Source organism: Pezoporus occidentalis, unplaced genomic scaffold (assembly GCF_034315485.1).
Source record: "Pezoporus occidentalis ecotype Australia unplaced genomic scaffold, CSIRO_AGI_Poc_V1 ctg58, whole genome shotgun sequence".
NCBI lineage: Eukaryota > Metazoa > Chordata > Aves > Psittaciformes > Psittacidae > Pezoporus > Pezoporus occidentalis.
Window position 1 is genome coordinate 527,126 of NW_026915921.1, and position 26,226 is coordinate 553,351.

The 26,226-nt window shown below is 43.0% G+C and overlaps 1 long non-coding RNA gene across 1 annotated transcript in view; it reads right to left on the reverse strand.

Annotated features, from left to right (window-relative positions):
• The window catches only part of LOC134174132 (uncharacterized), a 28,778-nt gene extending 2,847 nt beyond the window's left edge, over positions 1 to 25,931 (reverse strand). Inside the window, exons 1-3 of the long non-coding RNA XR_009968516.1 lie at positions 25,803 to 25,931; positions 12,731 to 12,975; positions 1,682 to 2,100 (exon numbers count right to left, since the gene is read on the reverse strand). This is a non-coding gene — a long non-coding RNA (uncharacterized LOC134174132). The remainder of the gene's footprint in view (positions 1 to 1,681; positions 2,101 to 12,730; positions 12,976 to 25,802) is intronic.
• Between the last annotated feature and the right edge of the window lie 295 nt (positions 25,932 to 26,226).

Sequence of the window (26,226 nt, forward strand, 5' to 3'; positions counted from 1 at the left end):
ACCCCCCTGCCATGGGCAGGGACACCTTACGCTAAATCATATCACCCAAGGCCTCGTCCAACCTGGTCTTGAACAGTGCCAGGGATGGAGCATTGACAACCTCCCTGGGCAACCCATTCCAGTGCCTCACCACCCTAACAGGGAAGAATTTCCTCCTTATATCCAATCTAAACTTCCTCTGTTTAAGTTTGAACCCATTACTACTTGTCCTATCACTACAGTCCCTAATGAAGAGTCCCTCCCCAGCATCCCTATAGGCCCCCCTTCAGATACTGGAAGGCTGCTATGAGGTCTCCATGCAGCCTTCTCTTCTCCAGGCTGAACAGCCCCAACTTCCTCAGCCTGTCTTCACACGTGAGGTGCTCCAGTTCCCTGATCATCCTCGTGGCCTCCTCTGGACTTGTTCCAACAGTTCCATGTCCTTTTTATGTTGAGGACACCAGAACTGCACACAATACTCCAGGTGAGGTCTCACAAGAGCAGAGTAGAGGGGCAGGATCACCTCCTTCGACCTGCTGGTCACGTTCCTTTTGATGCAGCCCAGGATCCAGTTGGCTTTCTGGGCTGCAAGCGCACACTGAAGCCGGTTCATGTTCATTTTCTCATCAACCAACACCCCCAAGTCCTTCTCCACAGGGCTGCTCTGAATCTCTTCTCTGCCCAACCTGTGGCTGTGCCTGGGATTGCTCTGACGAGCAATTGAACATGATAGCTGTTTTCTCAGCACTCACTTGACTACTCTGGAAGGAGATAGCTGCAATGAGATAGATAATGACAGTGATACTTGATGCTCAAACAATGGGAACACCTTCTCCTTGCTGGGTGGCTGGCTTCACTAAGAGAGAGGAAAAGGAAGCTTAACCTGAGTCTTTGCAATTTAAGCCCATCCTTTTTCTATCAGGCATGGACAAAAACAATAAATCATTCTCTCCCTCTCCACATCAGCAGCTTCCTTATTCATGGAGAAACTCTCCCTTTCAGTTCAGTGGGTTTCCAGGTTCAGTATTGCTCCCAGGATTTAGGCCACTGAGGATTACTGCTTCACTTTCTGCATAACAAAACAAAGCTAAAAGTTTCCATAAGGATCTCATATAATAAAAATAAGGAGGCTGACAAAAAATAAAGGTGTTAATGCTCACTTATGTGCCACTTTTCCTCATCCTCTTGGCTCTTGTTTTACACTTGTTAGTGCAGTGTATGGGTTAGAAGTATCTTGTCTCTTGCTCTTTTTCAGGGCACAGTTTTTAAACATAGATTTCAACAAAACAACCCCCACAGGCAATTAATTTCACCTGAGGAAGGTGGAAATTAAACACAAGAGAGAGGCATTTGTAAGAAAAAAAGCTGTTAAGAAGAAAGACTTTAAAGCTGTACCTTTAAATAAATATAGAAAACACTTTGTCTTTCAAGCTGATACACTGCTGCCCAGAGGAGATATCATAGAGTGTCATCAACATTACCTACTGATGTAGAAATCTGTGGTATCCATCATCAGCCCATGTCTGTCATTCCTGCCCTAAGGTAGATTGGCTGTGTGAAAAATGAGCCTTACATGTGAAACAGCTCAACACCATAACGGAGGGAGGCTCTGCCCAGAATCACGAGCTTTAATGCAGCATTTCAGGATCTCAAATAACTTTTAAGTGAAGCTTATAGGAAAGAAAGGCTGATAGATACTTACTCAGAAGTTTATTTGTGATCTGGCTGAGGATACACTTCCAGAAATCTGTGACCGGTGCTCTGCACTCTTGTACATCAATGCACTGAGTGTTGTAAATGGTTATCGAATAACCTCCATTTCAGAGGAAGGGCGTACAAGTTCAACAAAACATCGGTGTCCAAAGGAGCCTGTGGTGAAGGAGCCCTCTAAAGAGCTATTAATCTAGCTAAAAAGAAAACCTTATGAGAACACTTTAGCATTCATAAGTTTTTTTACCCCTGAGGAGATGTGTAAGGACGGAGCTGAAAGATACAGCAACACACTCATATTTGCCTGTTTGTTTGCCTTGGTGTCAGGTATCTGGTACTTGATAAATGCAGGAATTGTATTCACTGAACTGCTAGGATGATGAAATGTTACTTTCTTCATCTGCTGTGGTTCTGCAAAAGATAAAGAATAACTAAAATGAAGTTATTAGGAAGCTCAGTGGTTGAACCCTGGAATTTCAGAGCTATGCTCAGGTTTAACTGATCTCCCTCGAGGAGAGCACCAACTGCCTTCAGATTTTAGGCTTGGGTCAGGTAACAAATTCCAGAATATACATGCAAACCCTCCCAAAGTTACATTGAGGCTTTCTTGTAAGTTTTCAAGTCATACAACTCATTTCTGGAATCCAGGACAAACTGGGAGTCTCACAAATCACACTAGTCCAGGTTTAGTTCCAGGAATAAGGGAAACGTACTGCAGAGCACTCGGTTATTCTGCTATTGCTTCCTCTATGAGAAAAAAAATGGTCCTTAATATATCTGGACAAACTTGCTTTGCTTCATTTCTAGCCTAAATGAACATCTTGCTCTCAGTTCAGTTTCACTATACAACAGCAAAAATGAGAAAAGAGCCCAACAATACACTAATAGATTCCAGAAATGCTGTACAATGTCAATAAAGAAGTCACTGAGCCATTTCCAGAAACGTTGAGTATTTGCAATATATGATGAAGTGAAATTGTTACTCTTATGGCTCATAAAAGAAGCCCAATGACATTTTAAAAGAATTCCAATTATTATCTTATAAGAAAAAAATAATTGATTTGTATTCCAGCTAAATTGAAGCAGTTTATTGGAAAGATTGTTTCACCTATAAATAAACAGCTTGATTTGTAACATGTAATTTTCAATGAGACCAAATTTCGGTCTATAAGAAAATCCTCTTTTTCTAACTGGTTTCAGGGTCTTTCATGTAAATATCCCACAAATGCTCCTGGTTCTGCAAACCCAAAGTGAAAACCATTTTCTCAGAAAATGCAAGGAAGTCTAATCAAATTAGTAAAAGAATAATAGACATAACAAGAGACATCTAATTAAAAGTAATTCCGAAGTCACCCTGGGGTTAGATATATGCAAAAACTGGTTTTCTACGTGCTAAGGGAGGAATTCAAAGCCATTTCCAGGACAGGCAGCAGACAACTGCAGGAGACTGAATTTTGGACGAAGGTTCCCCCAGAGACACTGGGGAAGCACATAGGCTTTTGTGGAGTTGAGCCCCTGGAGTTTTTGTTCTTCAGCTGTAAAATGGATGTACCAAACCCTATTTTCCTTCCTCACCAGAATATCGCGAGTGTGATTCAGATTAAAACTGTCAACAGCCAGCTCTACGAAACTGGGGTCATGGAAGTGCCTGAGATGTTACTTTTCATTGCAGTGTCAAGAATGGTATCTGCTTGACCACCTGATAGCTAAAGGGCTTGTTTGCTAAGCAACTGCTAAGAAAAGAATGTGAGAATGTTGGATTTCCATTTGTCATTATCTTGTTTCCATTCTCACAGGGTAGCAGCTGATTTGAGATATAAGCTGCATTTATGGATTTACAGAAAAAGATTAGCTATCACTGACTATTGATATCACTATTTATTCAGCTTTTCAAGATGGATTTTTTATTGGCTAAAAGGGAGTGCCTGCTATTTCCATTTTCCTGAGAAAAAGGGAGTTAAATTATATATCTGAAAGCAGCCTATAGTCATGACACATGAGATCACAGACTTCTGACTACATTAGAGGTTTCAAAGAGAATTTAAACACCTAAAATATTGCAATGGGCTTTATCACACTGCCCTACCAGGGTCGTTTTAGGCTGGTTCAGGTAACTGAAAATAATTCTCCAAAGTCTGAGCACTACTGCTGTGATGGCAGCTTTTTTCATTGTTTTATCTTAGAATCATAGAATCATAGAATAGTTAGGGTTGGAAAGGACCTTAAGATCATCCAGTTCCAACCCCCCTGCCATGGGCAGGGACACCTCACACTAAACCATGTCATCCAAGGCTCTGTTCAACCTGGTCTTGAACACTGCCAGGGATGGAGCATTCACAACTTCCTTCAGCAACCCATTCCAGTGCCTCACCACCCTCACAGTAAAGAACTTCTTCCTTATATCCAATCTAAACTTCCCCTGTTTAAGTTTTAACCCGTTACCACTTGTCCTATCACTACAGTCCCTAATGAAGAGTCCCTCCCCAGCATCCCTATAGGCCCCCTTCAGATACTGGAAGGCTGCTATGAGGTCTCCACGCAGCCTTCTCTTCTCCAGGCTGAACAGCCCAACCTTTCTCAGCCTGTCTTCATACGGGAGGTTCTCCAGTCCCCTGATCATCCTCGTGGCCTCCTCTGGACTTGTTCCAAAAGTTCCATGTCCTTTTTATGTTGAGGACACCAGAACTGCACGCAATACTGCAAGTGAGGTCTCACGAGAGCAGAGTAGAGGGGCAGGATCACCTCCTTCGACCTGCTGGTCACCCTCCTTTTGATGCAGCCCAGGATACAGTTGGCTTCCTGGGCTGCGAGCGCACACTGAAGCCGGTTCATGTTCAGTTTGTCACCAACCAACTCCTCCAAGTCCTTGCACCAAGCATGAGTGAATGCCAAGCACCCAATGAGGGTTAGCCATTAGTGTCTAAGGCACTAGCTGTAGAGTCCAAAATATAGAATCTCATTGCATTAGTTCCTCCATATGCCTAATCTGGTTCTCATTTCCACTCACTTCAGCTCAGGACCCCTTGTAATGTATTGGGTAGAAAGTGACCGACACCTTTATATGTGTGACTTATGGGGAATACACTCCCAAATTAACAGCTTAGTCTCCAAAGAAGAATCTGGTGAAAGAAAAAAGGTTATTCTGAAAAGTACCAGTGTTTCTAATGTCCCTGGAGATCACTATCACTCCAGAACGGCTGCAGACCTCACACTGGCTGAGGAATATAGGAAACCTTATGTTTTATCATGGAATAGTTTTTTAATATGCTTAAAAGAAGAAGAAACCTCTGTTGAAATTCTTGTACATTCAAAGGCAACTTGTAAAGGTGCCCCTAGAGAGCAGCCTGCTGGATGATTGCGGAAGAGGGGAAAATTAAATTCAGGTGAGCATATAACAAAAAACAACTACTTGCATGTAGCTACATGATTATAATTCATGTGGGCATCACTAACCTCTTCCTGAAGTCTCAGAGATAACAAAACTAATTTGTTGCAGTGGCACTAATGTTGACACGTCACACTTGAGCACAGTGTTTTTTCATTCTCTGAACTTTTATTCCCTTCCTCAGTTTTCTGAAAGGCTTTTCTACCTCTGCTCTCCCTGCTTATCACCAGCCACGTTGTGGGGATTTCTAAGTTTTTTTCCAGCTCTTATTTCTCACTTCCTTTTTATTAAGAGAAAAAAAACTCTGCAATTACAGAAACATTATATATCCCATTTTGTCTCTGGGGCTGTTTCCACAGCGAGAGCTCTTGGGTCAGGACTGACTCCACCAGTGGACACTGGACATCGTGATGCCTAATGACCTTTGTAGCTGCACAGCTTCACAACTGTGCCTTTAGAAGCAAAGGATGGATATCAGCAGGAGGAGTATGGCCATATATGAGATATCAGTGCCAACCTTATGGGGTCCTGCCCACCAAGAATGCCCTCTGTTCAGCTAACTGTAGGGCACACGTACACCGAATCAGCTAAGGCAGTCCAGCAATCAGAGGTTCCTTAAGGAATCCCAACAGGAAAACCTGGCTGTTTGCATCCTCACCATTAAATAAGTAGCCTGGTAACAGGATGGGCAAACTCCCTCCAGCTCGTGGATTAACACCTCATCATTACACTTCACAGAATCTAGCAGACTGTTATTATTTTCACAATTCTTACAGTATCATTCTTCCTGTTCTTTCCCTTTTTTCATGCTCAGCAAAGAAACAGTTTGTTTAGAAGAAGAATTCTGAGCTGCTATTAGAAGAGTTCCTTAACTCTTCGCTGACACATTGTGAAGGAAATAGGGACAACCTGGCAAAATGCATGGAGCTATTAAAAAAATTTTTTTTGGTCAGAAACCTGTAGAGTTAGATTAAAACTTACTATCTAACTTCACAGGAGGAGGCTGAGATACCTTCCCTTTGCATGGGTGAGAAGTCGCTCTCATCTCCCTGCAGGAATGGGCAGTGAGGGTGCAGAACCACCAGTCTCACACCAGCTCCACATCAAGCAACAATGAGATTTCATAGAATCAAAAAGTAGTTTGGGTTGGAAAGGACCTTAGAGCTCATCCAGTTCCAAACCCCCTCTCATGAGCAGGGACACCTTCCACTAGACCAGGTTGGCAAAGCCCTTTGCCATTGTGTAGGCAATGGTTCTAATCACTTCCATTTCACATGGATCTTGTGAACTCACTTTCTGACTTAATTAGAAGTGCCCAAAACTAAATAAGCTAATTTACTAAATATTCTCAAAAATCAGGTTTATGTTGTCCTGAAAAAAATATCTTCCTGATTTTGGATATAAGCTTTTAATCAGTCAATTCTTTATCTAAGCACCCCAGGATCCACAGTGTAGTTATTCCTTCATGTGCAGAGAGAGTGCACATGCATTTTTGATTTCACTCATAGATGAACAACCATGGCACAGAGCAGAGAAAGGATTTGCCCAAGGCCATCCAGATACTTTGTGGAGGAGCAGGGACTTGAACCACTTTCCTACATTCCTTCTCTGGTTCAGTAAGAGACCAAGATGATTTCAGTCAGTAGACATTACAGGGCTCTTCATCTGACCCTATCTCATATTTCACAGTGTAGCACTCAAGTACAATATTTCCTGCAAGTTTATTTAACTTTGCTAGTGTTCCCATTTATCTGCTTTCCTACCGGTGTGCTCAGTATTTCCCTCAGAATATTTTGACTGGGAAGCAAATAAAACAAGGGATTTTACCATTTGTCAAAGCTCTCCAAGTTTTGGAGTAGCATGGTCAGATTGGCACTTGTGATGGTAGTGTATGCTTCATCCAAGTCATAGACAAGTGACCTTTCTGCAAATCTTCTGTGTTTCTTCTTCACCAAGTAAATTGCTGGTACACATATAAATCCCTTTTTTCTTCTAGGGTTTCCTATTTAGAAATATGTAAGACCTGCTCTGTACCTTTCTAGGCTGTAGGAATGATGAATTACTCTTTGGATGGGAAATGCCATCTCCACTGGGAAAATCTAGAAGCTCTTTATATCTCGTAAAATTCTGGTGTAAGCAATACTCTAAATTGCACAATTATGCTTACTTTAAAATGCTACCAGTTTCTACAGTGAAGCCCAGCATTTCTCAAAGGTAATAGGAAGAATAGAGGAAAAATAATGAGATGATTCATTACTTCTATATCTTTACTGCGATGGCAAATTCTAAAACAGTGCACGTGAGAAAAGAAAAAGGTTTTGAGGGATTCCAGAGACCATTTTCCTTTCTGTATGTGCAAAACAAATCACTGTAAAACTAATTTGATTTATCTTCACATAACTGTTTGCGGTAATTTCAGTCTGAGCTTAATGCTTGTATGTCAGCAGAGATTGTGGGCATATATGTGAGGTGGAGGACAGAACAGCAGTAGCACTGTCCACCTCTTTATTAATTATCTGATAAAAGATTGCTAGTGAAAAAAATACATGTTATGCTGTCCTGACATTCAATGCCCTTTCATGTATGAGCAGTTTTGCTAAGGCTTATTGGTTCCAAATATTTTTAGAACTGTTCCTGGTACTTTCCTAGTTAAATCTCATCTGTATCATACCTTAAAAGCTTCCCATTTTGCTCAGCTCTCCTAGATGGCAGAATTTTTAGGGGCACTGGTTTATGAAACACAACTGGCATCTATATCCCTTTAACAATAATCAGGAGAGAGATTTCTGCAGTGGTCATGCAGGAATAGCAGAATTTAGATTCATTGCTGCTGGGAAACTGCTGTAATCCCTTCATAAAATATAACGATATACAGTGCTCATCCTACAAGCAGGGTGTTCTATACCAACACATGTATCTTATGTGAAATACAAAATCATTAATCAGTTCAACACTCGTGCAAATCACCAAACCTATCTCCAAAATGGGCACTGTGTGGCCAGTGCCAGCGTGAGGTCTGCTGCTCCTCTGCCTCAGTGAGCCTTATCCAGAAGGTGGTGGATGCTCTCACCTCATTGATGCATCAAACATGTGGAACCTCCCTTGTGTCCCTGCCCACAGGCGACTTCACGTCTCTGCCCCTGAGAAATTACGTGCCAGAGTGCCGGGCTCCTGTTGTGAATTCCCAGGCAGAAGCACCCACGGAGGGTTAAGGAAGGTTTCTGGGCAGGATCTGAGCTAATTCCTGCTCTCATTTCCACCAGAATAAACCCAGAACTGTGTGACAGAAGCAGAGAAGCACATCGGCGCCTTAAACCCAACGTAACAGAGATCCTTTTGCGTCTGCACACAGCAGCACCTTCCTTGTGGACATGGGCACGTACTGCCTGGGACGGATTTGGCCCAGAGCTTGCGGAGTTTGTCCTCATTCCCCCTCTAGACGAGCTCTCCTTGTAATTCCAAAAACGTAGTTCAGTAGCTCAGCACAGCTTGGCTGATGACGAGAGGACACAGAGCAACTTTGGAAACACAAACTGGCACGGGGAGAGAGTCTTTTTGGCTTTGAAAGGACAGCGCACATGTTCGGAGCCAGAATGTGTAAAGACTTTTGTTCACAAACAGAAATCCCTTGTGCTGACAGGCTCCGAACAAGGCTGACGCTCTTGTGAATGCAATATGAAAGTTACCTTGTATTGGGATTAGTCGAGTGAAGAGTTTGCAGCAAGTAATTGGCTCGGAAAATTTAGTGGGAGAAGATGGTCCTCCAATGTTAAGAAAAAACAGAAAACAAGTAAAGTCAGCTGTGAATGCTCTGCTGTTTTGACTTCATTCTGTCTTTAAAATCACCTAGCAAATGTTTCAGGAGCATACATCTAAGGGTGGCCCATGGTCTGTTTGCTACAAATCATTAGTCAAGGTGTTATACACAGTCTATAGGGTGCCCCATGCTCATGGCTGTTGTCTGCACCTCTGGTGCAAAGAACTGACCCTTGCAGCATCTCTGTGAAGTGGGGTACTCAATTCCTCCGCCATACCCACAGACAAAGGAGGTTAATAGGTTCAGACCCTCGCCACCCAAGTCACACAGGGAGTCTACAGCCAAGCTGGTCTTGCTGTACCCCAGCAAGAGTTAGTGTCAGAGCCACATCTTTTTCTGGCAAAACTTTTATCTTCCCGGTACAGTATTCTTCACTATCAGACACGAAAAGGAAGTGCTCACATGGACACTCTCCCCTGGAGTCACCTCTCCCATCTGAGAAGGGATGGGCTGTGCTCTGGACAAACTGCTGTTTCCATAAACTATAGATGGAGCATAAACAGACCAAGCAACTCCGTTACATGACTTCAAGATTGCCATGGAGGGAAGAGGCTGATGCCAGATTGTGCTGAAGTTTCTGTTTCTGATCAAAAGTCCCACATTTTACAAGCTTTTTTTTTTTTTCCCTAATTTCTTCTCAAATTAATTTCAGACGGTTTTCAAAAACCGAATGACTTAAATGTCACTTTTCTCTGTGCACTTTCATATGTTCCAACTTCTCCAGAGCAAGTATTCTCCAAAAAGGTCACAAACAGACATAATAAAATCCCTAAATGATTTCCAACACTTTCCCCTCACTTCAGGCAGATGTTGGGGCTTGGTGCTGCACCACTGCTGTTTATTCCACCGCAATGCTTTAGTTCCTAGGCACTGTCATTGTTAATTATCTTTAATTGAGCTAATTATTACTAGCTATCACTGGATAAGTTCATATATGTACTATAACTAACCCTCAGAACTGAAGAGCAGTGAGCTAAGCATAAAAATTAATGGGTTAAAAATGTGCCAAGGAAAGCAGTAAGTTCATATGATGAAAGTCCATTTGTTAGGGACTAACACCTTTGAGTGGTGCCCCTTGCATGCGTCAAGCCCTATGTATGTTACCATCAGCTGGCTGGGACTGAGAATTTAGAGGTTTTCCTTTTGTATTTCTTCCATACAAGTCACTGGACTGTGAGTCTTCTCACCCTGTGGGCCCTTCACCCCCTGTCCCACCACTGAGGAGCCCCAGGGTGAGGGAATGGAAGCAGTTTTGTGGCAATGTCAAGCCCAATGGCAATCGTGTGAGATCCAAGCCTGAGCCCAGGGTGGAAACTTGATGGTCTTTGATATCACAGAATCACAGACTGGTTTGGGTTGGAAAGGACCTTAGGATTATCCAGTTCCAGCCCTCCTTCCATAGGCAGGGACACCTCACAATAAACCATGCCACCCAAGGCTCTGTCCAGCCCGGCCTTGAATGCTGCCAGGGATGGGGCATTTACCACTTCTTTGGGCAACCCGTTCCAGTGCCTCACCACCCTCACAATAAAGAACTTCTGCCTTGTATCCAATCTGAACTTCCCCTGCTTAAGTATGAACAAATTACCCCTTGTCCTAGTGCTACAATCCCTGATGAAGAGTCCTTTTACCTGCTCTTTTCTCAGCCACAGCAAAGTGAAGCAGCACGCTGTTCTCCCCTTTCAGGACATGCCTCCAAACACGTCTTTTTCTCTGGTTTCCACACCTATCAAATTACTTTTTCTCTTCATGTCTTTACTCACTATCTCAGCGTGGATGGCAGACTCTAAATAAGACCACCTGAGGGTGAATAGGAAGGACCCTTCCACTGCATATGTGGGGAGGACTCACAGGCACAAGGGTATTCCAGCAGCACTGAAAGGATTAATTGATGTGTTGAGCCAGAGCAGTAATTATTTTACCAAACAGTGAAGAGCTATTCATCCCTCCCTTCTTACCTGCTACTGCTGCAATCAAGGCCAAATGGAGCTAGGATATAAAATTACTGCTGCAGGTCACCGATACTCTACATTTTAAAAGCAATTAAAACAGAGAAGTGCCCATGATTACCATGTAAGAAAGAGGGTTTTCATTAAAGAAATGGGTGTAATGCTCTAAAGCTCTGCTACTGCTTCCCAGCAAAATAAAACATACAAGACTGGACTCAATTCTGACTTCCCAGAATGAATCCATTCACTTGAGGAGAATTTAGAATTTCTCCAAATTTACTCTGAGATCAGAATCAGACTTGTGCAAGGAGAAATGTAAGAGACACTTTTTCTTTGCTTCACTTTACTTTCCTGTGAGCATATTTTACCTCTTTCTATTTGCAGTTCAAATACAGGAAAAACAATAAATGTCCCAAAGAAGAAACTAAAGTGGGGTGGAGAACAGGAAGTGAAAATACTTCAGTCTTCATGTTTATTCTTGCCATAGGAGTAAATAGGGCTTGGTTCAGCGCACAGCTCTGTCACAGCACGTTATGTTTGCTTCTCCTTATGCCGGTGAAGCTTCACCAACTGCCGTGAAATCACCACTACAGTGAGCAAACAGAAACTGGCTGATGCTCAGAGTGGACAGCAGCTATCTCCTTCCAGCTTTCAGAAACTGGAACTACTGAATGACCTCCTTTCTCAGACCTGTACAAAATAGTCATCGCCTTTATGCTAACACTGAAGGGCCTTATGCTTTTATCACTATGAATCTGCTCCATCAAATCCATGGCGGCAATGCATGCTTCCCCCACCTGCATTTGCACACTCTGCTTTATCAACCATCTCCATACATCTTTGTTCCTTAATCCACTTTGCACTTCCAAAAACATTCAACCACCTTTGCTGAAATTTTCCATGTTTCATTTCTGACCGAAGGTGAGTTTGGATTTTTTAAAAAGCTAGAGGAATATTTCATTTGCTGCCTGTGAACTGAAATAAGTGCCAAACCAAAGAAAGGTTTCCTCAGCTTGAGAGGGCTTCTGGCCACAACTCATTATGGAGTGCAACACCAACCATTCAACATAAGGGACTTGAACACAAACCTTATGAAGGTCTCACCCCACCACTCTTTAGGCAATAAAGAGCTACACCTGGACTTGCACAAGCAATGGCAGCTTGGAAACCAAATGATGCAGCAGGTTCCTTTACTTATCCAACCCAAATCCTATTGAAATCTGCAGGCATCCTTCCATTGATCTAACAACAACTCAACTGGACCTCAACATCAGGAATAACGTGGTAAAATGTAGGGCTGCAGTCTGGCATTGTCTGTTTGTGGCTAGCTGGATACCTACTAGCCCAAAGAGGCTGTAAGCTCCCTGCATGCCCCTCAGCCTATATCCCTATATGCTTGTCTGTCTCCCTGTATCCTTGCATACCCCTCTGCCCTATATCCAACACTTTTTTTCCCTGAAACAAGTATTTTGTTCTAACAGCTGTTCTGGTTCTGGTCTGAATTACCAAAAATAACCCTCTACCTCTGAACAGAAGAGATGGCTGGTAATTTTCTATGTTTCCTAGCCAGCACAGAGCTAGTTAGTCCCTTTCCATAAGAACCAAGTGATTTTCATCGAAAGAAGAGGGGGGACTATTCCATTACTGAAGGGATATTGAAAGTTTGGGGTTTTTTTTGCTAAGAATAAAAGTGAAGCTGCAGACATCTCCCACATCTAATAATGGAAAGCTTTCCTGAATAACCTTGCTTTGGAAAGTGTGAGGCAGAGCAACCTTTCCTACTACTTCATTTTCATTTTTCTTCTTTTTATTCCCTTTTTCTTTCTGCCCATTGCAATCTTATCCCCAAGCTTCCTCTCTGTGCTAATGCTATAGTGGTTTCTGACTTACCAGTACAGAGTAATGTTCAGCCCTCAGAAGGAGCTCTCTGGGGTAGGACTAGAACATGTTAGGGAAGTTTGTTATGGCCTCTGTCTTGGCTGACACACTGGGATTGAAGTAGGTGCCTCCAGAGCTAAAAGCCCAGGTTGTTGCAGGCTGAGGTTCAGAGCCAGGCTGCGTAGCTGAGAGCTGTAACAACTCCTATACTTTGCGGATTAACACAGAGGGGAACTTGTGAGTGGTCCATGTGATATCTGTTTGGGAGGTAAACAGAGGATTTCAGTCTCCTGGGCTGTCAAACCGGCTCCTTTGACAAGCTCTAAATTCACTTAAAGCCATGTAATTTGAACGTGCTGTGGGGTCCAAGTCTACTTCACCCTTGATACTGCATAAATAGGCCCATTAAGATTTAGCCAAGTTTTGTGTGGCTTGTTCGTAAACAGTCACCATGATGTCTCCTTTGGAGAGATAAGCACTACTTTGCCAGAGCACAATAGGGGCTGCCCACAGGGTGTGAATCCATGACTTCAAAATCATGGGGAGGGGAGAAGTACAAAACCAAATTGTTCTCAAAAGGTGCTGTTCAACTTTAGCAGCTTGTGTATATTTTCCCAATAGACACCCTGTATGCTGAGCTGTGACTTTGTCAGCACTTGAATCATAAACACAGTCTTGCAGGGCTTTTATAAATCAGACATAAAATTTTGCCACAGCATGCAACTTTGGACACAACTCCTCAGCTAAGGGAGAAATGTAAAACTCATCTACATACTTCAAAGTGCCAGGATGTTTAGGTTCTCTATCTTACCGTAGAGACAATTACACACAGAGAAACATCACATTGCACTGACTTTTGATTAGATGTTTGAGGGGGTTTTTGGTAAAGCTCTAGTGGTTCAAAAATACAGTCTTGGATACCAGATTGTTCTCATTATTCTCTGAACCAGTATCAGATACCATTTTATAATCATATGAACTAAAGGAAGCATTCCATAAAGCACTGCGTGTGAGTCTCAAAGAGGATGATTTGACAAACCTGTTCCAAACTGCACGGAGAAACTCAAGCTGGACACCGTTGGCTAATGGTTTCTGCAACAAATATATCTTTTTGATTTGAGCCATACCAGCTGCTTCAAACACAACATTTATGCTTATCTTAAAGACTGGGGAATCTTTAAGATTCTCTTGTGGCATCGCTGGGTAGGAACCCAAATTATTACCACATGTAGAAAAACTCAGGTAAAGAGAGAGAAATTAGGACGCTTAGTCCATAGACGTTGACTGAAGTCACAGGGAAACATATGGTTGCAAGGCACAGTGTTCAGGCAAGCTGCTATTTTCAAACCTCTTAAAAGATAGTATAATTAAGAAAAGATAGTGTTGAGAAACTGTGCAGGTGAGAATTCACTGCTGGTCTTCCTTGTTGTCCCCAGTGTGGTAAAGTAGGACACAAAGAGAACATGCACACAACTGGGCGGGTGAGAGCACTCATTAGGGACCTGGAGGTAGCCAAACCACAGAGGCCCAGGCCTCTGAGGAGGGCTATGGACCCATGCTTTTCTGTGCCTACAGCCCCTTGGTTAGAGCAAAGATCTGGCAGTTTAGACACGGCTGTCTTAGAGCATAGGAAGGTGAAGCAAAGTCATATTGTCTCAGACTCTTCCTGGTCCAAAGAGGGTTGGCAAGGTTGTGTTACAGCTATCTGCTATAACTGGTAATATTTGCTTTACCAGTTTTGTGCCTTACATCATCTGTATGTCTGTATGGCATGTAACAAGTTGCAGTAATGGGTTAAGCCTCTCTCTTTTTGCTCATATTATCCTTTGAAGGGCTATACTTGTGGTAGGCTGAGTACAGAGTTGTTTGGATGGTCCATCCCCACTCTTAAGGCCAAGGAAAGGCTCCCACTGATTGTTGTGGGGCTGAATCCATCACTGTCCGTGCAAGAAGAAAGCCTAGATATACAAGGGAGCAGTCCTGAGCCCCTGGAGCTGGCTTCAGTCCAAATCCCACTTTTGTGGTCCACCCTTAACTCCCTGAGCCTTTACAGCTCTCCAAGTCCCTCATTGCTCCATTCTCCTTCAGGTATTCTGAGTGCTCCTGCACACAAACCTCCTTCATCGCTCCCCAGTGTTTTAGCTCAGCAGTATCTCTTTGCACTATGAGCCAGATGGAAGGAATGCCATCATTACCGCTGGAAAGGAGACAATGTCACCCTGCAAAACAAGCAGACATCTCAGCACCCAAGCTGCTGATTGCAAGACCGAAGGAAGGGGTGTCAAGGTGTGTCTCTGCTTCACTCCAGTGCATTTGTGAGCCTTCTTTAACCCCTTGGTGTTGCTTTAATGTTTTGTTGTATGCCTGCTGCTCTGCTCATTGCCTAAGCTTCCTACTCTTGAATGTCTCAGGTTTTCAGCCTTCCGTGTGGAAAGGACTATTGGTCTTACACCGAGTGAGTCTTCAGGGAAAGTGAATGAACAGGAGAGAGCACTTAGAGCCCAGACGCTGAAAGGCTCCTTACACAAAACACAAAAGAACTTTTCTCCTCATCAGTGTTTTCAGGAGACAAAAGAAAACACATTTTCTGAAGTGTTCCTTGGAGATATTTTGTTTTGAAGTGGTTAAAGAATTTCGAATGTGAGATAAGGGGGAGACACTGGCATAGAGCAAGGATAACAGCTTGTTCCTCTAAGGGCTAGGATTAAATTGCAGGGAATGCTGGCACTCAGCCCAAGCTCAGCTTCCCCAGCCCCACACTTGCTCAAAAAGGTAGAACTTGAAACATGTGCTTTGCACTCTCTTCTTATCATCGCCCTCCCTGCTTCAACCATTGTTCATGTGCTCTGGCATTCACAAAGCCTGCATCTAGGTTTTGCTCAAGACAGCGTTGATAAGCCAGATGATGAATGTGGAAAACTCCTCCCTGAGAGGGTTTGACTGGGGCTGTGATTGAAACTGCTGGCAAAGGACTCTGCTGTTGTTTTTTGTTGTGCCCAACTTTGAGCAGTCCCGTTTTGCAGAGGACTGCACGATGCGAAGCAGAGATGCTCTACTTGCAGGTGACTCATTATCAGGTTGACAGTGCTTAATACTGGATTATGTCAGCTCTGTTTTGACACAACACAACTCAAAATCTGTTCCAGTTCCAGTTCCCACTCTCCTTACCTGCTGTTGCTCTTTTTTTCAATAGCAAAGACTTGCTTGTGGACGTTATGTGTGCCAGAAACTCTGTGCAAATCACTGACAAAAAGTCCTCCCTTCTCAGTCTGCAGGCATTGCTGACAGGTATGAGATCTTTCACCTGTGTAAGTAACCCTTAACACACGTGTTCTCACAGCAGATGGGTGAGTGGGAATTTTCATGTACTCTAAGTCAGTGTGGAGTCATAGATTAGTCAGGTCTGTGAATCAGAAAATACAGCAAGGCCCTTTTTGTGCACTGAGAGCGTTAAGACCTGTGCTTGCCTACATCCATTTATCATGGCTTGGTATGTTCAAAAATGTTGTTATTCTTCATTAAGTCTTTCATCTGTAAAAGGCCAGAATCTTCATGCTGCCTTTGCTGCTGCATTCCTGGGTCTCCCAGGTTAATTGATTAATGAAGTGGAGCTGCTGGTATCTGTGGAAAAGAGGGCATCTTGATTTAATGTAGATACCACAGTGATGGTCACTGGGGGCCAGAGGTAAACACAGGAGCCTGGTATACATAAAGAAAGAGACAGTGCCCTGAAAGCCTCAATAGCAAGGCAGAGTAGGATTTTACTCTTTCAAGTAAGGGAGGAGGTGGGAGTTGATGGAAATTACACAGTTACTTGCCTAAGATCATGCAAGGAGGTAGTGGGACATCTAAAACCCCAGGTGTTAGCCACAAAGAAATCAACTTGCAATTTTAGGTGGATATGTCCTGTTAGGTACATGAGCTATGTGTAGACTGCTGTCTTATTTGTTCACTTCTGGTAAGAAATGAAAAACAGTCCCATCTCTAATCAGGCAGAATGCAAGGATGCACACTAAGCTGCAAAGCTCCCCAGCTGGCTGCTAAACCCAGCTGCTCTAAGCAGGTAAACTTTGTGCTGCTCCTTCTCTCATTCTCCAAGAGCAATTTTGACATGCCCTAGCCTGTCTGGGTTACAGGTGTTTCAATGTTCATAATTCTGCTTTGTCCCACCAAAAGGTCAGGTCCCGAATCCAGCATGTGTAAGCACAGTTATAGTGCATGGGTTAGATTTTCCCCAGGGATAAAAGAGACTCAAATCTCACTTCCCAGTTAGGGTGTCAGAATATACTGGGGCTGAACTGGGGAAACAGATGCCCTTTAAAAACACAGAACCATCAGCTGAACCTTGATCTTCCTGTGGTTTGGAAGGAGGCTGCTGTATGTTTTGGGTTGAGTCAGTTTCATCTGTTTAAGAATTTTTGGAGACAAAATATGGATTTTAGCCTATGCATCCTAAGTAGTTGTATCATAGAGTTTGGCCTGTGTTGTCTCTGACATATTGTATACATGCAGCTTTATTTAAGTAACAGCTGGGATATATGCACATATGTCATCTATCAAACATTGGAGAGGGAAACGCATGAGCTGGTGCATTTTTGTATACTCGCTGTCATCACATTCATGTAGAAAGAATTAAGGCTCACAGAAAAAAAGTTGCTCCATCTGACCATGGAAATCTTCTTCCTTTAACCTTATGCCCTGCATGGTTGAGCAACTGTATGGAAAAGTTTAAGTAAGTGGATAGTACAAAGATCAAAAGAACTCCATCCATTATAAATTATGAGTCTCCTGCAAGTCAAAAGAAAAAAAAAACCTAACAGAGTCAGGTTCTGTTTGTGTTCCTGTGGGTTGTTGTTGTTTTAACCTGTTAGTGTTTGTTTCTTTAACTTCTTATTTTGATGCTGACTGTGCCCCTCATCCAAAGCCTAGGAAAATCATGAAAACAGGGACTGTGAGCTCTGTGGAACGAGGACCCTTTGTTTGTCTCTCTGGGAGTGGTGAGTAGCTGCTCAAGGATATAAGTAAAAGTGATTTGGGACCCTTTCATGGGTGAAAAAATGGTACGTATGTCTCTACTAGGGCTTTGTAGAAGGTATCAAAATCTTACATCCCCAGGTAATATGGGTGACACAGGTGCGATACGGGTGATGGGAGATCAGAGCACACCTTTGTGAGATGGATGAAATTCCACTGAAGCAAGATGATGCCTGGCTTTGAAATGTGTCATTTTAGTAAAATCACCTCTCAGCAGAAGCACAAGATCCAAATACTGGTTACAATTTTCTTTAGCTTCTCTCAGACAGCAGAGGCAGCTGGATGTTGAAACACTACATCTAGGTTTGGATAGCCTTTGTTCCTCATGCCATATTAGAGAAGTCAGTGAGGTGTAAGGGAAAGACATGCAAATTGTATTTATCTTATGCATATCTCTTCTACAGATCTACAGATTGTCTCCCCCCATCCTCAGAATACAGAAGCTGATGTTTTAGAAAATACCCAATGCTGATCTAATCCAGTATCTTGACTCTGACAGTAGCCAGTGGCAAATACTTGAGATAGCTGCATTAAATCATCATGACTGCAGGTGAATTTGAAGTAATCTTCTCTCTCAGAGTACCCATCCTGCACTGAAATAGTTAAGGAATGACTTCAGCTCTGAACCAGAAGGTGTACTAGCCCTTCAAATGTATATTCTGTTATGATGTATAACTTACACCTAGGTATCCTCCTTATTGGTAGAAACACAGTTTTCTCAGTATGGTTGAACATCTCCCTACAGCAGTGAGTGCCTCATGCCTTCATGACTGGTACCAGGAGATTGTTCCCTTCTATGTTTTAATAGTTCCTCTGAAAGCCACAGTGCTTTTGTGTTGTGTGTTTGGAGAAACACCTTAGGATGTCTCTCAACAATTTATTTCTATCATTTCCTTTCTCACTTGGTATGACTACTTCCATGGGCCCCTCCAGCTTGAAGAGCTTTGCCCTTAAGAGCATTCCTTCCAGCAGCAAAACCTTATACAGAACTCAGCAAACTGACCTGGGAGAACCCCCAAAGAATGATTGAGATGTCATGGTCACAACCTTGGAAGTGCCATGCTTTCTCTGTGGCTGGAGGGAAGGTTGAGGTTCCCCGTGCCACGTGTCTTGAGTTGGGATGGAACAACGCATGTCCTTCATGAGTTTCTGCATCCACCCCTACCTGCAGTCCATCTGCATATCTTCTGGTTCTTGTCTTGATTTAGTGGAAACACCCTCTGAGAGCAACAACACTCCTGAGAACAAAGACCTTCAAAAAATGTTAGGGCTTACAAACATACACTAAATCAGTTACAGATTGCATCCAGTTTTGGTTTTAAAATGCTACAAAGCTCAGCAAGTAATACCAGCTGAGTTTTGCGTTCACAACCTTCTTGTGTCCTGAAATACAACATGTGCCAGATCATGTCTTTCCCTTTCTAAGCTGCTGGGCGGAAGGAGAGCTGTCATGCTGCTCCCCATTAACACCACCACCAGTCTGCTCCTCACACCCAGCTTTCTCACAAAAATCCAGTGCCTTGCATGAGCTGTAGGTGGATTTATAAGACCTAAATTTCCCAGGAAGCATTTTCATTACTCATAAACAACATTTTCCACTGGCCTATCTATAACTCACTCTCTGAAAAGGCTTCACATGGATGCCAGTGTCTCCGCAGGCTTGCTCCTCTCCTGAGCTTTTTTCCAGTAGTCTGTTACAAATAACATCATTTCACTTTCATGCAAGATACTTCAGCCAAAACCTTAATCTGAACTCTGCGCACTGGTTCCCCCTCCCTTCCAGCATGTTGATTTTAATCCCCTGTATGGAAAATGCTGTTAAACCCGTACGGACTGATTTGGCCATCAAGAGCACTGTTCCAGCCTTTATCCTACTGTGAAATGCTGCCAGAGGAGGAGAGTCGTGTTTTACTGTCCTCCTGCCTGCAGCAACTGACAGCACTGGACAGGCAACAGTCTCATGGTTCATGTTTAACTTAATCTATGGCTGTCAAAATTATTGGATATTATCAAAAGACAGGAAGAAGAGAAAGGAAAATCTTAGTTCCATAGGGCTGTGGTCAACTGAGTGTTGAAACTGGCATAGTTGAAAAGAGGAAGTCAGTGAGGCAGCATATAAACAGGAATTAAGGAAAATGAGAATGAGTTGTAAGGATAACCCAGGTCTACTGTGTGTCCTGCAGGCCAGCCTGCAAGACAAAGCTCCTCACAACATTAGAAGAGCACCAGATGAGCCCAGACCTGGGGCTAAGGGCACCAGAGAAGGCTGAGCTCTGCTCTTCTGTCCCAGTGCAAATGATGCCATGGGCAGGGATGTGATCTGAGCTTCTGACTCTGTCTCTCTTTGTAGCTAATATGAGACTTATGGAAGATGAATTCATTTTGAGGAAGAACCACTTCTGTCTAGCAGAGGGCACCTCTTGCAAACCTTAACTTTACAAGCAAGGTCTGTAGGATGAAATACTTTGAGACAAGGGCCATATAAAGCCATGTATGTATGGCTATACATCATCTTCTGCGCCACAGTCAGACCTCAGCATGTTGTGCTTGGTTTCATACCTGTACCCACCCTCAAAAGGTGCTTCCTCATGGCTTTTTGTGTTTTAGCAAAACGTCTGGGCAAATGGTGAGCGATGATTTCCTTCAATTGTTGCCGCCATCCTCCACCACCCTCAAAATTATTCATTCTAAAGGAAATTTATAGAAGCTTTTGTTTGAGAATTCCCTCCCTCTAATTGAGTGCATTGTACTGAGATCAAAGCACTGTTTTTAGTGGGTCTTTAGTAGGCAGGAGTTTTTCTGAACAGACTCCAAGCTTTTGGTGCAGAATGGGTCAAAATGACCTTTGCTTTCCCCCTCCTTCCACATTCATACATCACATTCATACATTACTGACTGCTAATTCACCTTAGCTGGCACGGACTAGATTTAGATCAATTATTCTTAAAGACTTACAGTTTTCATACAGTGTGGAAGAATAAAAAGTGCTCCTAAACTGCACACATTTGAATCTTAGACTGCTGCTCTAGCAGAGAGAATATCCTTCTCAAAGGCTTTTTGATGGATACATTTCACTTCTACCAGCTTTCCGCTTATGGGACCAAAAGTGGAGGGAAGTGGAGGGAAGACTGAACCCACGGCAAGCTTCCATCAAAGAGATCCAGATTTCATGTGTGGGTGAGTTTCCTTATGCAGTACTCTCATAATTGGGCAAAGCAAATAATAGCTCATTTTATTCCCCTGAACACAGGACTCAAATGTCCAACTTCAGCACAAACATTCATCACAATGAGGATCATGGGCTGTTAAAGACCTAAAGAAAAATAAACAAGCAAAATTTATACATCACCTCTAGGGAAAACCTCCTCCCACACACGAGTGTCAGATACTAGTCTTGGCTTGACTGTTGCCTGAAATGTTAAATCACTAAAATGGGAAAGGAGATGGAACCATACTGTGGCTGGTTTCAAAGCTGTGTGTAACTAACGACCTTTGGAAGAAGCCATTTGTCACCTGCAGGAAGTCCTGCATTTAGAAGGGCTAACAGGTTATCAGAGGAAAGCAGTGGTGGGATGGCTCTAGAGAGAAGTGCTTAATGAAAAAGGGCAAAAAAGAAGAGCAGAGGAATATAATGTGAGGATTTACTCATAAACAGACGCATTTCATTGCTGCCAAATCAGCAATCTTACTAATGAGGGTTTAAAGAGTCTCTTGCCAGCTAAGTAATATTACAGTGTGTGAAAAAGCTCAGGTTTTCTAAATGCTTGCCTCTAAATCTCTAGCCAAACCCCACTGAATGCTTTCTGATTTAATACTCAGTAAACTGCTTTATTTCAACGTAACATAATGCATTCAGTGTTTCTATTACACTGAAATGCAATTTGTATCATTAAATCCTGAAAATACCACCACTTTACAGGTTTATTCAAGCTACTGAATACATCGCATTGCCTACCGCTGTTATACTGGGGAGTATTTTGAAGAGGGACAGTAGTCCAAAACAGTATTTGTGTTACAGTAGTTTCCTAGTCTCAGGCAATTTTTTTCCCCTAATTTTCAAAGTCTGTAACAATCCATCTGGAATTTTACATCCATGATCTTCTGGAAGAACAGGCTTTTCTTTCTGGAAAGTTTGAAGTAAAAATGGACAAAGCGTCTTTGAGACCTGGAGGTTCAACAAATGAGGTGTTTTCATGCTTGGAAAAGTTGGCCAGTTTGTGTTTATTTTGGCTCATCTGATCGTATATGGCTACAGCTACGGACAACCGAGGAGGATCAACGCATTTCACCAGCTCTTAGTAATGTTGTTTAGAGACAAGGAGTGGAGCTTTGGCCCAAGAGATGCAATTAAAAAAATGGGCCAACATGCTTGAGTTTAAAGCTGAAAATTTTAATGTGGAAGATCACCGAGTGCAAGAAGCAGCTAAATTGCATTCACCTAAATGGATGAGATTCCTCATGTGGCACTCTGAGGTGATTTGAAAAGGAGTTGAATTGTCAAACTCAAACACAACACAACTTCTCCATTGGTTCCCTTGGACCTTTCGCCCTTGCAGAGATGTCTCCCAAAGCTGTAGGAGATGTCCTGCTGGGCTGCAGCTCTTGGTGCCATCTCCTGTTTCCAGCAGCATAGTTAATGCTCTGGCTCCACTGCAGATCCTCAGCTATGCCCACAACCCACCTACAACCCAAGGAAAACCCCAAGTTTTCCTTGACTTTATACCTATTTTCTTCACCTCGTGACTCATTGGAATCAAATGACTTTTGACTTTTTTAGCAGTTGGAAGTCCATTTTTCCCCCAGCCATGCATTTGTGACTGTTGTGGCATTACATATCTGCAAAGATGCAACCAGGCTGAGGAAGTCTCTGAAGAACAAATTGTTGAATCTTTCCTAGGCATCTGCTACAGGCCAAGGCTCGGAAACAGAATAATGTGCTACCAGGGTTTTTATACAGTCACAGTGTTCCTGTGCTCTCATAACGCATCATTTATGTTATACTATAATAGCTGTAAATCTGTGAGTGATGAGGCTGTATTATTTTCAGGAAAAGGATGTTTCTTCTTTTAGGTGGAGCACTGATCCGTGTGTGTTTATAAGCTATTCTTTCTGTCTTATCCACAAAGGAAGCGAATCTGGGACTGTCAACGCAGCAAAAGGTGTGACTGCAGTCATGATAGCTCAGTCTAGTCAGGCTGTTAACAACAGCACTGACAATATGACGATGTTGGCTTTAGCAATGACCCTGTGAGTAAATAGCACAGTCCCAGGAGAGTTCATATGCTGTCACCAAAGCTTTTACTGTGGGGTCTTTGCTGCTACTACAATCTACTCCCAACATGTGCCATCTGGCTCAATTTTCTGCTGGAAAGCTAAGCCTGGTTGTAAAGACTCCTGCTTTCCAAGTGTGATACCCAGTGTGAGCATCTCAATGGTTGAAGCTGTTCTACGCTTCTTTACGCAGCTTGGTTTCTGGAGTGCAACCTTAACTCATCCTATAGACACTGGAAAAATGAAGGCCCTGCTGAAACGCCATGGCTTCACTTCCACAAGACTGCAACAGGAAGTTTGAAAAGCCCTATGCTCTTTGCAATGACAAGATGCTTGTCATAGGGGTCATAGGAGGCTGAGCCAACCCCTCACCCTTCCTTGTCCCACGCTGCCAGTAGAGGATTAGACAAAAGTTTGCTGGGCCATATTGACCAAACTATTAAAGGCTAGCATGAAACACACATGGCAAGCACCCCTCTAGCCAATGACACATGTAATGATCCAAGAATTAATGGTAGGAAAATTAAGCAGATACTTTTCTAATGCAAACTACATGCATGCAGCCACAATAATAATGATTGCCTGAGCTTGGCCAATCTCCTTCAATAAATATCATGCAAAGTGCCTCCTAGGAAGAGTTCAGGGACTGAAGACTTTGGAAATTGACTAGGATAAATCATAAACACAACAGCCTTCCCTCTAAATTAAAAGCCAAGCTAATGGAGAGGTAGAGGTCCCAAATGTGGCCCTCGATGATTACAAGCTTGCCTGTGTTCAGTTATACACACACGAGTGCCAGTGAAATAGCAAAGCATTTATGAGGAGGAAAAGAAATCACTTCAGGTCCTGGATGGGAGCACACATGGGAGAGAAGCTGCACAGTCAAGGCTTGTGTCACTTGATCTGCAGCCTTCTAGGCAATGTAACTATTCTTTTCGATTTACCACATATGTCTGGATAAAGAAGCTGTTTCTCTACAGGACGAGGGTACTCTCTGTCTCTGGAAAGTCTCAGTCACTTGGAAACAGAAGTGGCAAATGCTGGCGGTGTTAGCATAGTCATTTTTCCATCACCCACACTGAAAGTTGTTTTCTGTCTCCAATCTCTTTGACATGAATGGTCTGATTCTGACAAAAAAATGTGTGTACGCAAAGGAAACCACTGAATGCAATAGCAAGGAAACCTGTTTAATGTGCTCATTGGGTGCTGTCATAACCTGGGTCTTTTCAGGGTTCACATCACTCCATAACTGAAAAATTATAGATAAAGCTTTGCAGAATCCCGACATCATCTTAAAAGATCATGAGATGGTTGAGGAATTAGCAACAGATTTACTAATTTGAATTCTAAAGATGAAATCATCGTGGTTCGTATTCTCACCCTCTTCTTTGCAGCAGCTGCCTGTATTTTTGTTTTCATTAAAAGGTGAATTCTTGTGTAGTTGCCCATAGGAAAACAGTCATAAAAAATTCATAGAGGCGAAGGATTTTTGTTTAGCCAGACACTTTCCCAGGTACGTGCAGACAAAAATGTCATGGTCTTACTACAGGACTTTCAATGTTCTGTGTTTTAGCTAAAGGCCCACCAGCTGTTGCAAAGAGGGTGAAAATAAAGAGATGTGTATGAAAATTCATCTTTCAGTTGAAAATAAATAAATAAGAAGCTTCTAGGCATTAACATTGCAGAGAAATACTCATGTGTGTGAGGCTGATGCTCAGATGGTGATTCAGATCTTAAAGGTATGACTTTTACAGTGAGATGTCTACATTTCCAAGCAAGACTCTTGAATGTAAAGGCCCGTCTCAGGGGTTAGACCATGGGGTTGGGATATAAGTGATACTCAAAAAATGCTCAGTTGATCTGGGGAAAATGTAGTCTGGAGTTCAGTGTGGAGGCAGGACACAGTTTGCACATGTGCTTCTGTTACAGGACGGACTGTAAACACAGACCTGTCTGTGCATATTAATAAAAACCCTGTGTATGAACAGCAGCAAGTTCTGGGAACAGTGAGAACTGAGTCCATTCCCGATTGCTCACACCACTGTAATGGTGTGATGCAATGATGCTTCTGGCTTGCAAACCTGGGATGCAATGGCTGCAATCAAGAAATGCACAACCTGGGTTCATCTCAAGCAGTGGTGGAGTCTGAATCCTAAAGCTGCCACGTAAACAGCAGCACATGGAGTGAGTTGCCAGCCAGACTGAGACTGCAGCAAACTCCCGTTCCTATAAAAGGAATGGTCCCCAGACCCCAAAAGATCAGATTCAATCCTGAATAAAGTAGCCTGGATTCAAAGTGGTCCTCCCAAGTAAAATGTTGGGCTGTTCATTGTGTCACTCTCAGACCCATCCTGCTCTTGGAGGAGGACTAATGTTGCACACCTCTGAGCCTTGCTGTTTGGCAGGTTATTATAGGAAACCAAGTTCTGATGCTTTCAGAGCATCCAGACACCAAGACAAAAATCACCACACATACACACCCCACATCTGAGTCCTGAGCCCAGGTCTTAAAGTAAAAGTTCACACAAGTGGCAATGATAAACCAAGGGCTAGCACATAAAAGCTGAGATTTTGTGATGTATATCAAACACCCACAACGAGCACTTCAAGATCTCTGAAATCTGTTTCCTTTTACCACTCATATGAGTCACTAACCAGGTTTACACATTAATACTTTCTCTTCCTCCACCATAAGTATCTGTTCCTTGAGTTACAGCGCAGGTAGCATCAGTCTCCAGTGTCCCTTCCATCACGGAATGACACAGGCCTGTATGTTCACAAGATTACTTGAAGGATGGAATATTATACCAAGCACTGTGATTCAGGATATGTTTTCCTCTGTCACTGAGCAAGCTGTGGACAGCTGGAGCGGTGCCTCTGTACAAAGGAAATAGGAGCCACCTCATCTACAAACACAAGATGAAGAGTTAGCTCTTCTGCAACAATCACAGCGATTCATCAATCTGTGTGCAGCATGAACATGGGTACGTAGCCCAGCACCAAAAGAAAAGTCCACCACCAGGCTCCTGAGGCACCAAATTCAGCTCGTGCTTTCTGAAAGCTGTGGGACAGAGTGGATGAGCCTGGCTGCAGAGGGCCAGACCTTTGCTGAGCTCTGCCCACAAGGACCTCAAGTAAACTATCTGTTAACCTAGGTGTCAAATGGGTGAGTGATGGGCAGCTCCTCCACAGGGCAGAGGCAT